The 21561-nt window shown below is 41.3% G+C and overlaps 1 long non-coding RNA gene and 1 pseudogene across 3 annotated transcripts in view; one reads left to right on the top strand and one right to left on the bottom strand.

Moving 5' to 3' along the window:
* The first annotated feature begins 6859 nt into the window (after nt 1-6859).
* The window catches only part of LOC136794078 (uncharacterized), a 120637-nt gene continuing 105935 nt past the window's right edge, over nt 6860-21561 (top strand). For all 3 annotated transcript variants that reach the window (XR_010840356.1, XR_010840357.1, XR_010840355.1), the window contains exons 1-6: nt 6860-7095; nt 8500-8576; nt 9554-9683; nt 12870-12993; nt 18605-18814; nt 21513-21559. This is a non-coding gene — a long non-coding RNA (uncharacterized lncRNA). The remainder of the gene's footprint in view (nt 7096-8499; nt 8577-9553; nt 9684-12869; nt 12994-18604; nt 18815-21512; nt 21560-21561) is intronic.
* Nucleotides 17795-18463, bottom strand: LOC131755502 (RING finger protein 11-like; annotated as a pseudogene).

Below are 21561 nucleotides of genomic sequence, written 5' to 3' on the forward strand. Positions count from 1 at the left end.
ATACAAACGTATCTGAGGAGAAACGTGACCCATTCATTTTTGAGAGTCTGTATGAGCCCTGTGCAAGGTGTGGAGAATAAAGAGACAGATTTATTGACTTCAATAGATATGTACATAGCACTGAATGTGTTCCAGACACTGTTCTAAATTCTATCAGTTATCTACTTTTGCATCACAGAACACTTCAAGACAGTGACTGAAAACCACAGCCATTTCTTGTGCTCAGGATTGTTTTCAGTCAGCAGGTGGGGCTGGGCTTAGTGGGGTGGTTTCTGCTGCTGGTCTCATCTGAGATCACTTATTCAACCAAAGTCATCTGGTGATCCACCTAGAGTCTAAATGCCGCCCACCCCCCGTCATCTGTCTGGCAGCTGGTGCTGGCTGTGGGCTGGGCCTGTTATTTCCAGCAGGCTAGCTCGGGCTTGCTTACATGGCAGTGATATTTTCAGAGGGCAGGTAGAGGAGCTGCATGCCCCTTGAGGCCTCAGCTTGGAAGTTGCACAGCATCACTCCTGTTGCAGTCTCTTGGTCAAGGCGAGTCCGCAAGGCCAGCCCAGATTCAAAAGGTGTGGAGCACTAGGCCCCACCTCTTGCTGGGAGGGCTGCAGAGAATTTGTGGCCTTTTAGTCCTCACATCAGAGAGGCACAACAGAGAGATTGAGTAACCTGTTCAAGGTCACACAGCTCGGGACAATACAGTGTTTTAAGTGCTTTGACAGCTGCTGCTCATTATTTTTAAATCTTACAGCCACTATTCGGACCAACTTATTGTTTTTCTCTGCATCCTTGTAGAGAAAGGGTCATTCACATTGCTGTGTGACTGCCATGGGTTGGAAGCTTCATATATGTTGTAGCACTGAATTGTCATAACTAGTATGAAATGGAGATATTATTATGATTCCCAATATTCAGATGAGGAAACTGAGGCTCTTGGAAATTAAGTATGATTCGAATACGAGAATGTTAGCTCACTGTTCCATATGCAAGAGTGGTCTCCCTATGTAAATTATAAATGTCCTGGCACAGACCTTTTTTTTAATCTCTTGTTTGCATCTGGAAAATGGTTTTTAAAACTTTTCTGTTGCTTTGTTAATGGCAGTTGCACATTACAGAAAAAAAGCTGGAACAAAACACATGTTTTCCAGATGTCCAGTGGCGCCCCAGAAGAGAAGCAAGATGAATATTCCATTCCGCATTGGCAACACCAAAGGAGATGATTCCTTAGAAAAAAGATTTCTCGACAAAGCTCTTGAACTCAGTATGATCTCCCTGAAAGGGCATAGTTGGTGAGTACACGTCCCATCCAGAAGCTTGTCAGAGAACTGGTTTAGTTTTCAGACGCTGAACGAAACACATCTAGGAGGCTGCCCATCCTGGAGTAGCAGGTACTGTAACTCGTTGGGAAAGACCATTTGTTACGGGGGTTCTCCTGCTGCTGCTTACAGACCCCTTAATACGGTTCCATGGCCGAGAGCATGGCGTGGCCACACTTTCTAGGAGCTTTGGTCAGAATTACCTTTGAAAATCTCTGCTCTGACAGCACAAAGGGTGCCATCCCATGTCTGGTGCAGCTGGCAGAAGCCTGTTCAGTGTAAGAACAGACACTGTTGCTCCCCTGAACATCAGAGAGAGTAGTTAATTCTGTGAGCCCCATGGAAGATGTATGTTCTCACGCATGAGAATAGCTGCCCACTCCCTGCCCCCTGCACGGCAGGCTCATCGAAGGCTTGAGCTAACCTAGGTTACCTGTGAGCGTTAGGAAGGAATTTTCTAATGACTGAGATGTGTGATGCTCCTGGCCACCTGCGTTGGCTTTCAGGTGGGAGGTTGGACACGGTGGTGTCAGGTGCTGCGACCCTCGCAGGAGCTGTTGACGGGAAGGAGGGTCGTCGTGATGCTCAACCCAGTGCTCCTGCTCTTAGCGGCTGCATCGGTGGTTCTTCTGGGTCCGTGGGAGGCATTCGGGCCTCTCTGCATAACGCTGTCACCATCGAAGATGTCCAGAAGCTGGCAGCCTTTGTGAAGCATTTTTTGGAGATGCACCAGCTATGAGCACATGCTAACCAATATACACTCTGCCCTTGAACAGTGTACAAAATTGAAAGTCACTTGGGCATGGCTAAAAAACCTAAACACACACAGTATTTTTCTCGCATGAACATGCTTATGATAGATTTTCTTCTTTTTTCAGAGAACAGCAAAATATCCACAGCTATGCCAAGCTGTTGAAATTTAACCTTAATTCTGACTTGAACTGGAAGCTTTTCAAAAATCTTCTCTTGGGGCTTCCCTGGTGGCGCATCGGTTGGGAGTCCACCTGCCGATGCAGGGGACACGGGTTCGTGCCAGTTCCAGGGATCCCATATGCCGCGGAGCGGCTAGGCCTGCGGGCCATGGCCGCTGAGCCTGCACGTCGGGGCCTGTGCTCCGCAGTGGGAGAGGCCACAACAGTGAGAGGGCCACGTATCTCAAAAAAAAAAAGAAATCTTTTCTTGCTTTTCTACCAAATTCTAGCTCCTGTTGTCTTTGCTTCTACTTTTTCTGCCTAGATCTCATATTCAGAGCCACCTGTGGGTTTAATTATATGCCCATTGCAGGTTATTGTGGGGCCCTCTAGGTGCTGAATTCTGATCCTTTGCAAGATGACAGCAGTGGGGTCTTCTGGTTTCTTTCCTTATATGGTTATTCTCATAAAGCAATAAAAGTGACTTACTATATGTATATGCAGCAAGGTCTGTTTTTAATACCATGTAGTTTATATCTCTATGCATTTATATCTCTGTGCCTTTATATTTCTAATAATACAGTTCTTGTTGGTATATGTTGAGACTTTGAGAATTTGTCAGGATCCTTGACCTTGTGCATTAGAGTATTACGTTCTCAACAGCTGTGTGCCTCCCCTTCCCCCTCCCCTCTCGCGTTTTAAGCTGCTTCACCAGATTTGGAAGCTCCCTGATTCGCCTTTACTTTCCTTTCAGTGGGTAGAAGAATGGTTGGTTGGTTGGTTGTTTGGTTGGTTCTTCGTTTTTCAGCTATGCTGTTAAACTAAAAATCTCTGTTAAACTCCCTTACTGTTTGTTCACGTGACTGTTCTCTTTCTGGTGTTTGACCAGTGATGCCATGAGTTCGGGAAGATCTTTGCTGAAGAGTCTTTTCCCCTATTGTTCATCTATTGTCAGTGTTTTATGTTGACCGTGTGAAGGACATTAAAGTCCTAAAACATCTAAACCTTTGTCAATGAATTTCTTTACATGCTTTTTAGACAGATTGTTCTCTTATGAACTTTAGGTTGGGAAAACTTGAGTCTAAATATAGCGTCTGTGAAGGGTATGTTGTTCAGAAAGGTGTAAGACTTGAATCCTGTATATCCATATTTTTAAAGATTCAGCATACTGGTTGGTAGCTTTCCGTTGGCTTTTGGAATGGACATTGTCTACCAACCACCTTACAACACAGCTCACGGTATAAAGTTGTATGAACTTTGTCCCACTTAGGCTGGAAACATGCCGCTAGGACAGTTTTGAGCTGTCTTCGTGTTTCGTTGTATTGTGTAATGAGGACTATACTGATCTTTCGTCCCAGCTCTGCACCAATTGGTTGGGTTAGTTGGGTTTCCTGCTTAGGGCTCAACCTTGCCAGTCTTGGTTCTCTCATCTCTAAAAAGGAGGATTGAAATAACTCCCTGACTTATCTCGGGGATGTTTGAAAGCTGAAAACAAGGGCTCAGTGCAGGATGTGACTGTTTAAACACAGTAAATGTTTCAACAGCAAAAGCCGGACAGTCCATGGACGCCATCCAAGTGTTCACATATAATAGTGCTCAGAGTCTATTTTGCCTCCTTCCTCATCCATTCATCTGATGGTCACAAGTCCCTGTGGTTTGTACCGGCCCCAAGTCTCTTGAATCTCCGCTTATTTCCATTCCCGTTGCCACAGCCAGCTCTGTCAGCGCTCCGCGGATCATGTCAGCAGCCTCCTCTGCCCCTCCCTGCCCCGACCAGCACAGCCCGTTGGACGGTCACTTCCCCTTCGTGCTCCTCCTTGGTGCGTAAAAAAGCCCAGACTTCTGAGCCTAACAGTCACAGCTTTGTGGTGTCTGGTCTGGCTTCTTCTTTCTTGTGTTTCTCGTTCTTGGAATGTGGCGTGCATATATGCCCATGCTACGTCGGGTAAGCCTGGAGTTCCTGTCCCGGCTCAGCAAGACTGACGTTCCTTCAAGACACCTGCCAACCTCCTGACCTTGTTTGTGTCTCCTGCGTTGGAAGGATGCTCTTTTCCTTTGTTCTTATAAGCGTGACCCGTTTATCTCATCACAGCCCCTTCATTCTGTGTTTTCCTGTACCGAGGGTGTCTGCTTACGTGCCTTCCCCATCAGAGCAAGGACTAAGCCCTGTTTCTCCACCTCCAGCACCTGGCACCCTGCCTTGCCCTTAGAAGGTGCTCAACTACTGTTTGTTTAATGAATGGAAAGGCAGGGCTTCCTGAATTTCACAAACAGCCTGCAGTAAAGGCAGAGGTACAATCTCACATATGTGGATGTTTTAATTTTTCAAAAGCTTACTATGTAATTTCATTTTTTACTAAAATTTAAAATCTTGGAGGGCTCCCAGACTCTTCTTTACATATGTGCGAAAGTGTTTGGAAAACGGTGAGCCACTGCATTCACACCAGGACAAAGGAGAGTCACTGTTGTCTGGAGCACGGATCGCTGGAAGGTACTCATGGAGCGAAAACCTTGACCTTTGTATGTCTCAAGTGAGTGAACGGACGCCAGTCTGCTGACCACGTGGAGAGAGGGGAAGGGGAGATAAGGATGCAGGCCCCAGGTCAACAGGCTGCGGGAGCCACAACTGGCCAGTCTTTAAGAGGAAAAGCAAAGTGGACAGACAGGTGTTTTTCCGGCCTTGGGAGGTCTGTGTCAGCCTTGGTGGCCTCACGTTCCTTTAGAGCCTCCAGAGTGTCCTCCTCCTTCTCCCAAACTGTTTTTGACTATTTTTGTCTTTCACAATGTGTCAGCACATAATCATGTTCCTACCACCTAAGTGAGAAAGAACAGATTTGCTCCCACGTTGCTTATGTTTACCTCCACACACCGCTTCATCCCCAGCACTGTGGCTCTGTTCTTTGCCTGCACAAGAAACAAAATTGTTCTGTTCCGTGCTAGTCTATGTTTACCTAAACATCTAATGCTGTCTTGTCACAACTTAGCAGATGCTGGAAGGTTTGGCAAGCCCTTAGGTGAACTATGTGATGTAACAAATAATTAGTCCCTTTTTTCCCCTTTAGAGCTTAAGGAGCCGCTGAGACCCCATAAAATGGACAAGACCCATTGATAGATGTCTAGCTCTGCCTAAGGCCCTTGCAGGTCTGGTCTTGTATCACTCTGGGATTAATGTTTGTTGTATCGTGTTCTTTGGAAGGAAAATAAAATGAGGAAGAATTTTCTCACATTTGATCCGAATGAACAGAACTAAAAAGTGAAATGCTACTGCATCTGAGAAGAAGTCAATCACTTTAATTGCAAAGAAGATTCCCTGCCTCTGTTAGAAATTGCGCTCTTGGTAATTTAGAATCAGAATCCATGACAGTTTGTGATGAATTGGCTCCTTTTGGGCTAAAGAAGGTAAGAAGTTCTGATTACCCCTGGATTATTCCAGAGTGGGTAAAAAAAAGTAAAAAGTAAAACTAACAAAAAACATTTCCTATTATAAATAACAATGGAATTTAGTACGCTGTTATACCTTCAGACCTTCTGTAGGACATGCTGTTCTTTGCTGTTCCACTTGAGGCAGGATTCACAGTTTTTCTAAAGGGTACAGATCACTATGCCTGATACTGTGAGCAAATGCTATACTTGAGCTCCACTCTTGTCTCTCTCAGGCTTTTTTGGGTATTGTGTAACATGTAAATACATACTGTCAACCTCCAGCATGATACCAGGCACATAATAGAAACCCAATAAATGTTTCACTGTGAGTGGAGTATAAGTTGATAGAATATTTTCGAAGGTTGATTAGGCAGATTAGATTGATTGAAAATCTTTCAATATATATATATATTTTTTGGTGGTACGCGGGCGTCTCATTGTTGTGGCCTCTCCCGTCGCGGAGCACAGGCTCTGGACGCGCAGGCTCAGAGGCCATGGCTCACGGGTCTAGCTGCTCCGCGGTATGTGGGATCTTCCCAGACAGGGGCACGAACCCATGTCCCCTGCCTCGGCAGGCGGACTCTCAACCACTGTGCCAGGGAAGTCCCTGAAAACAGGGAAGTCCCTGAAATATTTCAATATTTTAAGTTTTCATCTCTTTCATTCCAGAAATTCTATGTCTAGAAATTTATATATAGCTATATACATTTATAAAGAGGTTCACATTGCAGCCTTTCTGTAACAGAGGAAAAAACGAAAAAAACCCCGAACTGAAAACAACTAAAAGTCCATCAGTATTGCACTGGCCATGTAAATTATGTAATGTGACACAGCTATTAAACAGAAAAGAATGGATGTACGCACAAATTGGGAAAATCACTATCCAAGAGAGATTGTAGACTATGTATAGTATGCTGCTCTTCTATAAAATACAGGCTATCTATTACGTAGAAATACTTACATACAAGATGCAACAAGTGTGAACGTAAGCACCTGGGAAATATCTGAAAGAACCACACAAGAAACTGGGAGAGTGGAACAACTTTCCATGTCCTTTTTCATGGGTATTCGGAAGGGTACACACACGAACTAATGGGCCTCTGCTGCCATCGTCCGGTTAAGGGGGGAATTGCAGGCGTCCGAGTCCTCTTTAGTAATCAAGCGTCTGAGTCGGCCGGCGTGATGACGTCATCCCGAGGGGCGGTGGCGCATGCGCAGTAGAAGGAGGTCCGCGAGGTACGCGGGCTTCAACCTAGGCGCCTGTGGTTCGGTTCCTTGTGCTGACACTGGGGGCGCCGGGTTGACGACTTAGGCACTCTTGGTGTTGGGTGGGCGGCATGTTGAGGGTCACATGAGCCAGTGGCATCATGCCCGAGGGCGCTGGGGTCAGAGTCGCGGCTTTTCCGGACGTTCGTCGGCCAAGAGGAAAGAACGCACATCCCGGAAAGGTAATACACTTGGCCCCTGAGCGTTGCGGGTGGAACTCAGAGCCCCTGGGCCTGGGCTTTGTCTTTTCTCTCCCCTGTCACTGTTGCCCCGCGCGCTGACCCGTCCGCGCTGTGCTAGAGGATATTGGTCGTCTCCCGGCTCAGTTCACAGTAGCTGAAAGCGACGGTGTGTGATGTTCTGATTTCCCCCCATCGTTTTAAAAGGGAGGCTCTGGCCATTGCTCCTCGGGTAACATGCAGAGGGACTGCTTTTGAAGATGGGACTGTCAGTGTTGGGGACACTCCTTAATTACCAAAATAGAACCCCCTCAATTCCTCAAGCTGTGTTGTTTTGGCACAGAAAATGTGAGTAAGAGGAACTGGAAGTAAGTTTGAGCGAAAAAACGCGCCGGTACCGCCGAATTTTCCATCGAAACAGTTGATCTGTGTTGTCTCTAGGAATCATAAAGGGCGTACTGTTGCTTCCTAACCGGTGTCATTTGAGAGATCTACCTCTGTACGTTCAAATGATTCATTTGGAGACTTTGCTCATGTGTGCAGTAAACCCTTTAATTCCCTAAGACCTTCCTTTCCTCCATGTCATACCCCATAAAGCCCGCTTCAGTTTATCTCCTGAATTTCTTTTGAATCTGTCAACTCTTCCTCAACATCTAATACTGAACTTGCCTGTCGGTTGCAATTAGGTCTTAACTAGCGTCCATATTTCTTGTTTCCTTCCAGTCCATTCTTCACACAAGAAACCTTAACAGCAAGTTGGAGCATTGCTCATAACCATCGCTCCAAAACATTGTTTTGAGAATAGAAAACCAACTGTTGGCCTTCAAGTCTCTGCGTGGTCTAGAATCCTCTCTGCTTCTCTAGCCCCATCTTGTGCCACTTTTGTCCTCACTTTCTATGCTTCAGACACACTGAATTAACCTTAGTTCTAACTCATCTTACAGAAGTCAGTTCAGATATTAGTTTTCACTGTGAATCCTAGCATTAAAGAATTTTGTTATTAGGTTTTGTATGAGGACTAAAAATAAACTGTGAAGTGGAAGAATTGAGTTTAAACTATTTCAGTCAACACGCGTGTATTCATGATACCTTAGTAGTCAACAGCGGGCTAGGTTTTATCAGGGATACAGAAGTTCTGGGCGTCTCTGGTTTTAGATATCCCTTATTTGTTGAGACCTTTGCCTTGTTCAGTTGCCTTTTATCTGTTTTCAAGATGGGAAAACAGGAACAAGGGAAGTATAGGTTATTACTGGGGGGGGGGTTGAATAAGTGGAGCAACACAATGCAAAGCAGAAAGAGGAGAGAGACCTAGTATACAGGGATATGATTTCCATTTTCAAGGAGCGTTTATCCTATGCAGGGAGACAGCCTAAGATAAAATTTGCCTAACAAAAACTATATTATTAGGTGTAAAGACTATCTCCCAGTTGGACAGTGGATGCCCTGGGACTCGTTGCATTGCTTTCAAAGTTCCTTTAAAAAAGGTAAGCGAAAGTTAATACCGTATGCTTCCAGAAATCTGAATTCACCATATAGAGCCCTGGCTCTCAACCCTGTTGTAGTCCATTTTCCCTTTTTATAGCAAATACTTTTTAATACCTCCTTTAGTATCCAGAAATGGAATTCATAGATAAATACAGCCTACTTTTGTATTTAGTGTAAATAAAAACCCAATGGAATGCCCTAACTATAAATAAAGAAGAAAATACTTTATAAGAAAGTAATATGTATCTCAGTATGTAAATGTTTGGGGATGACTATACTAGAAATAAAGAAATAGTCAGGTACTTGTACCATGAATGCAATAAACTATGGACTTTGATTGATAATGACGTGTCAGTGTTGGTTCACGAATTCTAAGAAATGAAGCACACTGGTATGGCACGTCGATAATGGGGAAGGCTGTGTGGGGTGAAGGAGAGAGGGTATAAGTGGGAACTGTGTGCTTTTTACTCAGTTTTGCTGTGAATCTCAAAGTGCTCTAAAAGTAGTCTACTAATTTAAAAAGAAAAGTGTGTTGCTGGCACTTGAATAACCAAACAGATCAATGGAACAGAGTACATAAATAAGGCAAATACATAAAAGAATATTTAGCAGTGAAAGCCATCCTTCATATAGGTAGATATTCAAGAAGTGTTTATGTGTCTATTTACAGGCACTCTGCTTGGAGCTGGCGATACAGTGGTAGGCAAAATTGATGTGGTCCCTGCCTTCTGGGAGTTTACAGTCTGGTTAGGAGACCAACATGAAATAAACAAACATAGAAGTAAATGTCTAGAAGTGAGCTTATTTTCTTGTGTCTAATCTCTCTGGAAGAAAGGATTGTAATATCGCTTGTAAATTCCAGAGGAGGAAACTTTACTTTGAATCTCATATGTTAGCATCACAGGGTTTGAATAAATGGATAATATAATAAAGGATTTTAAACACATGTTCTTTCTTATATTATTCTTTCTGACAGAGTTTTGAAATGAATCTTGCTCCAGAATGTTTTTCCCACTTGGATCTTTTTTAACAAACACCAAGAACAGAATGAAGAACTTGGGCTGATTATTGACTTAACATATACTCGCCGCTATTATAAGCCAGAGGTAAATGGAACCCGTAATTGAAAATGACCTTCTTTCTGATACTGTAATAATTCATAGTAATTCAGTACTTATCATTTTATGCTAAGGTGAATCCTGTTCTTCTTTCATGGGTTCAAAACAGGAAGCTAGTGGTTTCCTTAAATACACATTTCTAATTCCTGTTTCAAAATGAGATGAAAGATATGAATTGAACTATTGTATTTGACAGTAGACTCTAGATGTGCTTAAGAAATTCTATAAGCTTCCATGTTCTATATTTTGAAAATGAAGTAAATTTTAGTAAGAATAGTAGTAGCCTGAAAGGAAAGAAAGGTATGTCCATTATGTCTTTAGCACTTATTTTCAGCAGTAGCCTGAGCATGTTTAAGCATCACAGTAAAAGACAATTGTTCTCTAAGTTTTATGCTTTCTTTTCCTAATACCTTCTGATACAGTACAGAAACCCATATATTCTCTTGGCCCATGTAGGACATACCAGTGCAAAGGAATTATCCTTCTTCTGACCTGTTCCATGGCCTTGGGAGACAGTAACACCTAATGTTTGTTAATATTTGTATAGCAGTTTGCCATTTAGAAAGTTGTTTCATATCCACTGACTTAGCTAATCTTCACAAGAATCCTTTGCTGTTGAAGTGGAAGTAGTACTGATATCTCCTACTGAGTGCTTACTCTGCACTAAGCTCAGAGGATAGACAACTACAATTACTAATTTTACAGACGACGAAACTGACTCTCAGAAAAGGAAGAATTGAAATTTCAACTCAGTTATTCCTCTATTTTTATTGTGGTAAAATATACGTAAATCCTATTTATTTTAACCATTTATAAATATGCAGTTCAGTGGCATTAAGTACAGTCACAGTGTTGTGTAACCATCACCACCGTGTATAACCAAAACTTTTACATCATCCTCAACAAAAACTCTGTAACCATCAAACAGTAAGCACCCCGTTTTTCCTCCCACCAGCCCTTGGTAACCTCTATTCCATTTTCTGTCTCTATGAATTTGCCTGTTCTAGGTACCTCGTGTAAGTGGAATCTACAATATTTGTCCTTCTATGTCTGGCTTATTTCACTAAATCTAGTGTCTTCAAGGTTCATCCATCTTATAGCATGGAACAAAACGCCATTCCTTTTTTGGCGTAATAAATCCCACTGTGTGTATAATGTAGTTTGTTATTCATTGGTTGATTGACACTTGGGTTGTTGCCACCGTGTAATTATTGTGAATCAGGCTGCTATGATCATTGGTGTACAGATATTTGTTCAAATCCCTGCTTTCAGTTCTCTTAGATATGCAGTGTAGGTAGTAGCAGAGTTGTTGTATCATATGGTAGCTCTACGTTCAACCTTTGAGCCACTTCCAAACTGTTTTCTACAGGGTCATCTTGTTTTTAAACAATGATCACAAATTTTAAACATCTACAAAAGTATACAAAATACTGTGAATGTTCCTTGTATACCCATGAACTCATCCAGCTTTAATATTTACCAACTGATGGCTGTCACATTTTATCTATACCCCCACCTGTTTCACCCTATTCCATAGTATCTTGAAGCAGCTCCAAGACAACATGTAATTACACCTATACATTTTTGGTATGTATATTTAAAATATAGGACTTGTATTCCTTAATATCATTTTTAATATTACATACCCAGCGAGTGCTCAAATTTGCAGTTGTCTCCTAAATGTCATAAAAAGTTGTTTTTAAGAATTTTGAATTAGATCCAAATAAGGTCCTCACTTTGCCGTTGATTGTTAGGTCTCTGAGGTCTTAGTTAATCTATAGGTTCTCCCTCCATGTCTCTCTCACTTTTTTTTTCCTCCTTCAATTTATCTTTAAAGAAACCAGGTAATTTGTCCCATCTAGATTTGTTGATTACATTCCATGTGTTGTTAACATAACCTTCCATCCTTTTATTTTCTGTAAATTGGTTGTTGATCAGAATGAAGCTTGCATGTTTTGTTCTGGCAAGACAGTTTCATAGGTGGTGATGTGTTCTTCCATGGAGACATATAATTGTCTCTTTCTGTGATATTAGCAGTCACAGATGATTCATACCTCCATCCATTAATTCAGTTGAGGCTTCAAAAACTGGTGAATTCTGTTGTTCTTTTTTCACTTATTAGCTGGGTATATTTCTATCAGGAGGAGATTCCGTTCATCAACTACTTGGTTGCCCAGTTGTAGAGGCATAATTCCCTCTTTTTTTTTTCCAGTACGCAGGCCTCTCACCGTGGTGGCCCCTCCCGTTGCGGAGCACAGGCTCCCGACGCGCAGGCTCAGAGGCCATGGCTCACGGGGTCTAGTCGTTCCGCGGCATGTGGGATCTTCCCGGACCGGGGCACGAACCCGTGTCCCCTGCATCAGCAGGTGGACTCTCAACCACTGCACCACCAGGGAAGCCCTCTTCTTTTATTTAGCAGTTTTCAAAATAATGAGTTGATTGACAAATATCCTCCAGTGGTGACCAATCTTTTTAAATGTATTTATTCATATCACCGTGGACTCCATTACAGTTATTATTCTGAATGAGGCCCTGTTTTTGGCTAGTTGGAGCTTCTCAGTGACTGCTGAGTCCTTTTGATATGACATCAGTTGTTTCTAGACTTTTTCAGTGGTCAGAGCTGGGAGATATGTATGTTTGTTATTAATATAAAATATGTCATAGGTACATACTGCTACTTTCCATTTAAATTCAGAACTACAGAATTTTCACTTATCCTTTTGTGTCTTATATTGATAGTCTACTGTCTCCCACCCCGAGAATACCAGTTCTCAACAATGCCTGAAATTTGCTCTATTTCCTATTTCGAATCCAAGTTCTTCTGACTCTATTCTACTATTCTACTTTAATCACAGCCGCTTTGTGGCCCTTGAAATATAAGATAGAACATAAATGTAGGTGGAACTGTTTATATCCTTTTGAGTTACATGTGCATTCATTCACATAGATTTGCTTTTCCTTTTGCATGCCTAGTAACTGTCCATTCTGCAGTTTTAATGAAAATCAAGTGATACTTACTGGTTAAAGCAGCTTTGGAAAAAATGGCTCTCATCAGAATGACTGACATACTAAGTTTAATGTACTCTCTTGGTTTCTATTCTGCCTTCTCTAATTAAATTTTTATTCTTTCCTGACAAATGAAGTAATACATATTTTCATGGTTTTGCCTTATAGGACTTACCAGAAACTATTCGTTATTTAAGAATTTGTACAATTGGGCTTCAGGTGCCAGATGATGACACTATTTTTAAATTCCCATGTGCTGTTAATGGGTTTTTGAAAGAAAATAAAGATAATGGTGAGTTGTTTCTGTTTTTTTTTCCTTTACCTGCACTTTGGTATGCATTTTGAGTGGGGTTGGGGATTTTTAACATTTTTAATAGTTCTGACATTAGGCCTGTTGTGTTTGGTAACATTAAGGTGGAAATGTCTGAAGGTGCTGATAGGGTATGGTGTTTTTCCTGTTTATGGTCACAAACAACTTAGTTTAGTTTGGAAGGTGATTTGTGTGAGAAGTATGAACTGAAGTAGCTTACTTACTCTTTTTAAAAAATTTGAATGGAAAATACATAAAAAGATAAAAATGTTCTTTTGTCTTATTTATTGGTTGAGATGTGGAAGAAAAGGTTAAGCCTCTCAGGTTCTTAGCGTATATAAAAGAGAAAAGAAAAAGCAAAGGTTCGGCGTGGGACACATCCCTAGAAGCAAAACAAAAGAGAGTGGACCAGAAGAGTGGCTTCGTTATCATATGTGTTTAAGATATTTTTGCTGCTTTTACCCTTTGGGTGCAAGTGAGGGAGAACACTGCCACCTCTTGTACGTATCTTCAGACAGGAAGAGCTTAGAAGGCTGGTGTTTTCTTGTTTCTGCTTTAAGATCTACTCTGTTGTTAGTAGGTCTTAATAGCGTCTGAATTGTAAGGATCCGCCTGCCTTTTTCTAGCATCTAACTGTCAGAAGGAACATGGTATTTGCCGTGTTTTCAGACTGAGGAACCTTTCGTCTGTGGAACACCAGTGACCCACAGGAGAAGGTGTTCATCTTGTCCTCTTTCTAAATTTAGCCTGAGGAGTGTGCACTTTATTAAATAAACCTGACAGACAGTACATATTCCGTGTATTTATAAAATGATGCACATATATACATAAAACAGGGAGTAGGGGAGAAGGAATAGAGACGGAGGTGGGAAGATAGGGGATAGGAGTTGAGAGAGAGAAGGAGACACTGGAATTTCAAGATAAATTTTCATTCTGTAACCTGGTTGCTTAATGCAGGTACTAGCTCTTAAACATCTTTAGACCTATACACAGATCTTCCCTGTACTTTAGCTTTAAAACTTGAGAGGCTTGTCCTTGCCTGTGATAACCAGGGTGTCAAGAAAGGAGGCAAATTATCTGATTTGTGTAAACTGTAGTCACAGAAATGTTACCCCTTAGGATGTTAGGGTACAGCTGCTGGACTTCTTACTTCCTCCAGGCTCCTTTGTGTGTGTTCTGTCTGTTCCGCGTGGGCTAGAAGATCCTTACGAGTGCCTGAGAACACGTTTGTAAACCTTGATTGTTCACATGTTATACCAAGTATAGTCCATTGCATATGCTGACTCGTGTGTGGGTCTTCTGCATGTAGTGGGCTAACTTCACCATGCTCTCTGCCATTGCAGTCTCAGGACCTTAGTTATGATCCGTTGGTGGTTTCCTCTGCTCTAAGCCCCTCCCACAGATGCCAGCCTCACTGATAATGAGGAGGAGACTCTACTATCCACTCCCTAGAATTGGTAGAGACTCAGAAAATAAATTGTTTTAGTAAACACCGAGAGCCTTATAGGTTTGTTGTTAGGGCACGTGGATACAGAGGTGACTAGAAGTCTTTGTTCAGTAGCAACTTGCAGTTATCTACAAAGGTAAACATGTAGTGACTATAAATGGGTTACTTATCATAAAAGAATCAAGTGCAGCAGGAAACTAGAGGAAAAATCGAGGAAGGCCTTACCGAGGAGACATCATTTGAGCTGGGTTTGGGGGAAGAGGATTTTGCCGGAATGAGGAAAGGACAACCCAGGTATTGGGAACAGGTACAGAAGGCACAGGGCTTGAACGTGTGCTCTGGAGGGCAGCCTCTGGTTTGACTAGAGGGTAGTGTGAAAGGGCAAAGAATTCATACATTCATTTTCAGCAAATATTTGTATAACACCTTCTAAGTTGAAGGCACTGTTCTAGGAAGTAGGAAAGTAGGAAAAGAACAAAGTTCTTTCCCTTACGTACTTTATGTTCTAGTGGGGGAGAGAGATAAATAAATAAGTAAATATATGGAGTGTCAAGTGGTGCTAAATTCATTGGAAAATAACAAAACGGGAGGAAGAGGTGAGGGCATGTGGTAGGTGATCAGGGACACCTGTTTTATAGACAGACTTATGGGTGTCCACTGTACCCATGGTTTAAACAGGACTGGCTACCTCATCTGCAGGTGAGTTGCCAACCCCAAGAGGCAGACCATGTTTAAATTGTTCTGTTTCCAATAGAAATGTAAGCTAACGTAAGCTGAATGCAAAAAATAGAGTCAGAGAAATGTATGAAGTGGAAGGCAATTTTGCGCCCTACTCAGAGGTGACCACCAGTAATAATTTAGCACATATTTTTTCAGATGTAAAAATGCAGATGTAAGCATATACGATATTCCCTTGGTATCTGCAGGAGGATTGGTTTTAGGACTCCCCATGGATACCAAAATCCTCGGATGCTCACCTCCCGTATGTAAAATGGTGTAGTATAATTGGCCTTCCATATCTGCAGGATATGGAACCGTTGGATATACAGAACTGACTGTACATGTGATTGAATGGTATAGTATTCAGACATTTTGGTTTATAATTTAATATATGGTGGACATCTTCCTAGGAAAATATTTGGAGACATCATTCTTATTTATTTATTATTATTTTTCCCTCCAAATTTGCTTTATGTAGTTGGATATAAATTAATGAACAGTTAAATGTCAAATCTTTAAGTGCTTATGACATACTAAATTCTTGTATAATGAACTTATGAAGAACCCTTCAAGAGACTTGTGTTTTGTATGTAAGAAAGTGTTAAGAGTCAAATATTCAACTCAATATAAAATAATAAGAAACACTTCTGATTAGTTAGGTTGAAATTGCTTCTCCGTGTAGTAATGAATGATTTTTTTAGCTGTAGTATCACTGAGCTGAACAAATATGTCACCTTCGAATACATAAGGAAAAATACACACATGCTAAATGGGTAAAACATTACAACTACATCTTTCCTAGACCATCTCTACTTCTAACACTTCAGAAGCTTAGAGATTCAGAGTGTTCTTACCTTAATTGCAAGAAAAATATAAAGGAGAAATTCCTTCTTTTTTGAGGTCACAACTGTGAAGTCGTGATTATACAAATTCTGCGTTTGTGTGCAAAACATGAAACACATTTATCATCATTCTCCCTGCTTAGAATTGTCAGTCACCTAGTAGGACTTTCCTTCCAAGAAACAGAGACTGAGATGTGTTGTATATGACTTCAGTAAGCTCAGCACTACAATAAGAAGACATGCAGTATCCTTTTGCTGTGGTTCAAGACAGCAGGGAAGGAGGTCACAGGAAAGAATAAGTCAAAATTGTTACAACTGAGAAACTTTTCTCAGTTTAACCATGGTGCCTTTTTCATTTTTACATAAGCATGGTGGCATAATTCAAGCTCAATAAATCAGAATTCTTAATGTTGAAAATTTACCTTGACTTTTAATTATCACCATATTAACAACCAAAATGATTAGATGAAACACATAAGAAAGGGTAATGTTAAACCCGTTTACTAGAGTTAGTTTCTGGACACAGTAACTCATTTTTTCATGAGAAGAGGGACAATGAATCTCGGTTTGCTTACAAGCTAGGAGATCACTTTGAATTCTGCCTTTCTTAACTGCCAGTAGATATCGCACTTGTAACAGGTTATAAATAAACTGGTTTTCAAGCACAGAGCCAGCCCCAACAGTAAGAGTACACTATTTAAGAAGACCTAAGGCAATGAATTCCATTTCCAATGGAAAAAAAGAATCATATGGTCTTGGACAAACAATTCTGAATGGTTTACTTTAACAGTTCCTTAGTAGTTCTTCCTTGCTCATAGAACTTTATGATTTTTTGAGGAGTGAAGCATTCAGCTTTAGTGGATAAATCCTTGTTAGGCTGAGACAATCATTATCCTATCCCTCTTTGCCATGAATTGTCTTATGAATGGTCATATCAATCTGTTTTGGCAAATGAGTAATTAGGGGAAGGCTGTTATTGTGCTTATGAGAATGATATTTTTCTCTGAAAAAAGATAAATAATATGCATTTGGAAAATGAGTATTCAGACTCTTTTTCTGCTCCCTCCTTGTTTTGTGAGAATATGATTCTTGGTTTTACAGCAGCCATCTTGTGACCCTGAGATGATCATATGCCAATAATGGCAAATGGTAGATTAGAAAGAACCAGCAAAGACAGAAAACAGCAACCTCAATAGTAACAACAATCACAGCCAAAGAACAATGGGACCTTAACTTGTGGAGTTCCTATAAAGTAAAAAATAAATGCTCTATGTTTATTCTAAAAAAAAGAACTATGCAAACAAGCTTAAAACTAGTTTTTTTGTGCCAGTGTTATAAAATGTAGCTTTAAATAAAACCTTGACCCAAATGCCAGTAACTTCAGAAAAGAATTTGGGTAGGGGGAAGAAGAAAGTTATCTCACTTAGGAAAAACAACCACTATCTTTATCCTAATCTTCCACACACGAGTGAAACATATGTAGCTGCTGTAACACTTTACACAATTCCTATGTACTGAAGCAATAACAAGATCTAAATACAATTATATTTTTAAACACTGGGTGAAGACTTTACATAAAAATAGCATCCTACTTTTCCCCCTAAATTTCTAAAAGATCACATACTTTTCCCCAACATCTGCAGCTGTTCAGGAGTTTTTAGGACAGTTTCATGCATGATCTTAATTCCCAGTCCCTGGCTCTTTGGGCTCAACGACAAAAGATCAAAACCACCAAAAATGATGGTTCACTTGAAGTCGGGTGAGAGACACTGGCTCAGTTAGTCTCGTAGGACAGAAGCAGTGCTGCATCAACTGTCTCCATGCAGGAGGGGCACGTGAAGGGTCTCATCAGCCAGTCACCTGTACAGCCCAGGTGATCTGCATACACAGCAGTAATCCAATTGGGTTTGCATAAACAAAGTCCATCATACAGATCCCACACTCCCAGATCTTTTTAAAAAATATTTGTTTTATTTAATTCATTAATTTATTGGTTTGCACCGTGTCTTACTTGCAGCCGGTGGGCTCCTTAGTTGTGGCATGCAAACTCTTAGTTGCGGCATGCCTGTGGGATCTAGTTCCCTGACCAGGGAATGAACCCGGGCCCCCTGCTTGGGAGTGTGGAGTCTTTACCCACTGCACCACCAGGGAAGTCCCCCGGATCCTTTCTTCTGATCCATTTCTTCCAGGGTCATAAACTCCTTCAGGCTGATGCTGTATGAGGCGTATTCTTTGAGCTATCCTAATTTGTTCCTGTCAGCTGAGTGGCTAGGCATGTCTGGCTAGGTGTTGGATGATAGACCCAAACTGGAACTTGATCCAGATATGGCAGTAGCGGCTCCTGATCCAGCTCCGTCCCCTTGCCAAAGCTAGCCCAGTCAGACTGAGACTTGTGAGGCATGGAGATGTGATCCGAAGTGGGGGAATTAAGGCAGTTCCCCATCTTCCGGGGCTTGAGTGTGTGATCTGTTGTGTGCTGTTTGGACAGTCTTCCAACCTCATTCTTTTTTAAAAATAATTAATTAACTAATTAATTTTATTTACTTATTTTTGAATTTTTAAAACTTATTTATTTTTTATACAGCAGGTTCTTTTTTTTGCGGTATGCGGGCCTCTCACTGTTGTGGCCTGTCCCGTTGCAGAGCACAGGCTCCAGACGCGCACGCTCAGCGGCCATTGCTAACGGGCCCAGCTGCTCCACGGCATGCGGGATCTTCCCGGACCGGGGCATGAACCCGTGTCCTCTGCATCGGCAGGCGGATTCTCAACCACTGCGCCACCAGAGAAGCCCCAGGTTCTTATTAGTTATCTATTTTATACATATTAGTGTATATATGTCAATCCCAATCTTCCATTTCATCTCACCACCACCGACCCCCTTCCTGCCCCACTTTCCCCCCTTGGTGTCCATACGTTTGTTCTCTACATCTGTGTCTCTTTTCTGCCTTGCAAACCTGTTCACCTGTACCATTTTTCTAGATTCCACATATATGCATTAATATACAATATTTGTTTTTCTCTTTCTGACTTACTTCACTCTGTATGACAGTCTCTTGGTCCATCCACGTCTCTACAAATGACCCAATTTCATTCATTTTTTTTTTTGTGCTATGCGGGCCTCTCACTGTTGTGGCCTGTCCCGTTGCGGAGCACAGGCTTCGGACGCACAGACTCAGCGGCCATGGCTCACAGGCCCAGCCGCTCTGTGCATCAGGGATCCTCCCAGACTGGGGCACGAACCCGTGTTCCCTGCATCGGCAGGCGGATTCTCAACCACTGCGCCACCAGGGAAGCCCCAATTTCGTTCTTTTTTTATCGCTGAGTAATATTCCATTGTGTATATGTACCACATCTTCTTTGTCCTTTCATCTGTCGATGGGCATTTAGGTTGCTTCCATGACCTAGCTATTGTGAATAGTGCTGCAGTGAACATTGGGGTGCATATGTCTTTTTGAATTATGGTTTTCTCTGGGTATATGCCCAGTACTGGGATTGCTGGATCATATGGTAATTCTATTTTTAGTTTTTAAGTAACCTCCATACTGTTCTCCATAGTGGCTGTATCAGTTTACATTCCCACCAGCAGTGCAAGAGGGTTCCCTTTCCTCACACCCTCTCCAACATTTGTTGTTTGTAGATTTTCTGATGATACCCATTCTAACCGGTGTGAGGTGATACCTTGTTGTAGTTTTGATTTGCATTACTTTAATAATGAGTGATGTTGAGCAGCTTTTCATGTGCCTCTTGGCCATCTGTACGTCTTCTTTGGAGAAATGTCTATTTAGGTCTTCTGCCCATTTTTTGATTGGGTTGTTTGTTTTTTTAATAGTGAGCTGCCTGACCTATTTATATATTTGGGAGATTAATCCTTTGTTGATTCATTTGCAAATATTTTCTCCTATTCTGAGGGTTGTCTTTTGGTCTTGTTTATAGTTTCCTTTGCTGTGCAAAAGCTTTTAAGTTTCATTAGGTCTCATTTGTTTATTTTTTTAAGGCTGAATTGTTCCTTTGCTTATTGATGAACATATAAAAGTCAGAAGTTTTTGATGTTATAAAACGTCCAAGTAATGAATATTCCTGTGTGAACATCTTTGAATATATATGCTTTGTCTCAGTTAACTTCACTCAGAATTGGACTTCTGCATCAAAGTGTTTATGCCCTTATGCTTTTTGTGGATGTTGCTACACTGTACCAATTTATGGTTGTTCATGCAGGAAATACTTATTGAGCATCTGTTATGTTAAGCACTGTGCTGGGTGCTAGCAAAACGACTTGTGAAATTTTGTGAGTGAAGAGACTTGACCTGCCCTTTGTGAATTCTAACAGTGCAGAGAGGGAATAGATAGTCAAGAATCATACTCTGCATGTCGAATTACAACTCTGACAAGTGCCAAGGAGAGGGACATGGTACCATGAGAGCATATTTTAGGGAGCATTTGATCTCATCATGGAGTTTAGAGAAGGTTTATTCAGGGATGTTTCAGCTGATATCTGAAGGATGAGTCGGTATTAACCAAATAGGGACGTTTGAGAGAGATTTCTGAGCATAAGGAATAGCACAAGACCCTATAAGAGGAAAGCATATGCTGTGTGGGAGGAACTGGCCGGGAAGGTGGGGCTGTTGGGGGAGCATGTCATGATGATGGAGCTGCAAGTGTGGGTAGGAGCTCGATCGTGCAGGCTTATGTTTAAGGTTTCAGACTTTAAGAGGAATAGAAAACCATTGAACTTTCTTGTGGAAGGTGAGTGTGTGGAACATACCCAATTGCACTTTCAACCTGTCGTTTTGCTACCGAATGGAGAATACACTGCGGGGAGAAAGAGTGGAAGCGAGGAAACAAGTTAGGAGACTTTTGTAGAAATTGGGCATAATGGTGGCTTGGAGCAGGGTGTGGTGGTCATTTTGGTGGAAAGATGTGGACAGATGCTAGAGGCAGTATCACTGTTAGCACTGGTGGTGGGTTGACGGTGAGGGTGAGGGAGAAATAGCTGTCAGTGACGGTGATTCCTAAGCTTCTGGCTCCTATGGTTGGTTAGCTAGGGTTTTTTAGATATGATGTTAATCTTGATCCTAATTTGTCTTTTGTTATTTGTTGGTTCGTGATGAATACTCTGTCATATTAAGTCTCCTGTTTTGAGTGTACAAAGCATTTTGACTGAAACTGACTGTTGTATGTTATCAGATAACTTTTTAACATCTGCCAGTTTGGTCCTGTATTTTATTCTCTTTCATTTATTAATTAAATTGTTGTATTAATGTAAATAATTATATTAATAGATTGTCTAAAGTTGCATTATCCTTGCATCCTTGGAATAAAGCCTTTTTGTAGTCATGGTATATATCATTCTTTAATAATTATTGATTAGATGTGCTGATATTTTCTTAGGATTTTTATATCTATATTTGTAAAGCGAAATTGGACCATTTTTGCAAAAACTTGATTTTCTTTTCTTTTTATTTACAAATGGCTTGAATTTTGTTGTTTTGTAGGTATTTGATTGATGTAGAAGGCATGTGGCCAGATGATGCAATTGAATGT

This window comes from Kogia breviceps, chromosome 4, assembly GCF_026419965.1.
Source record: "Kogia breviceps isolate mKogBre1 chromosome 4, mKogBre1 haplotype 1, whole genome shotgun sequence".
Taxonomy (NCBI): Eukaryota; Metazoa; Chordata; class Mammalia; order Artiodactyla; family Physeteridae; genus Kogia; species Kogia breviceps.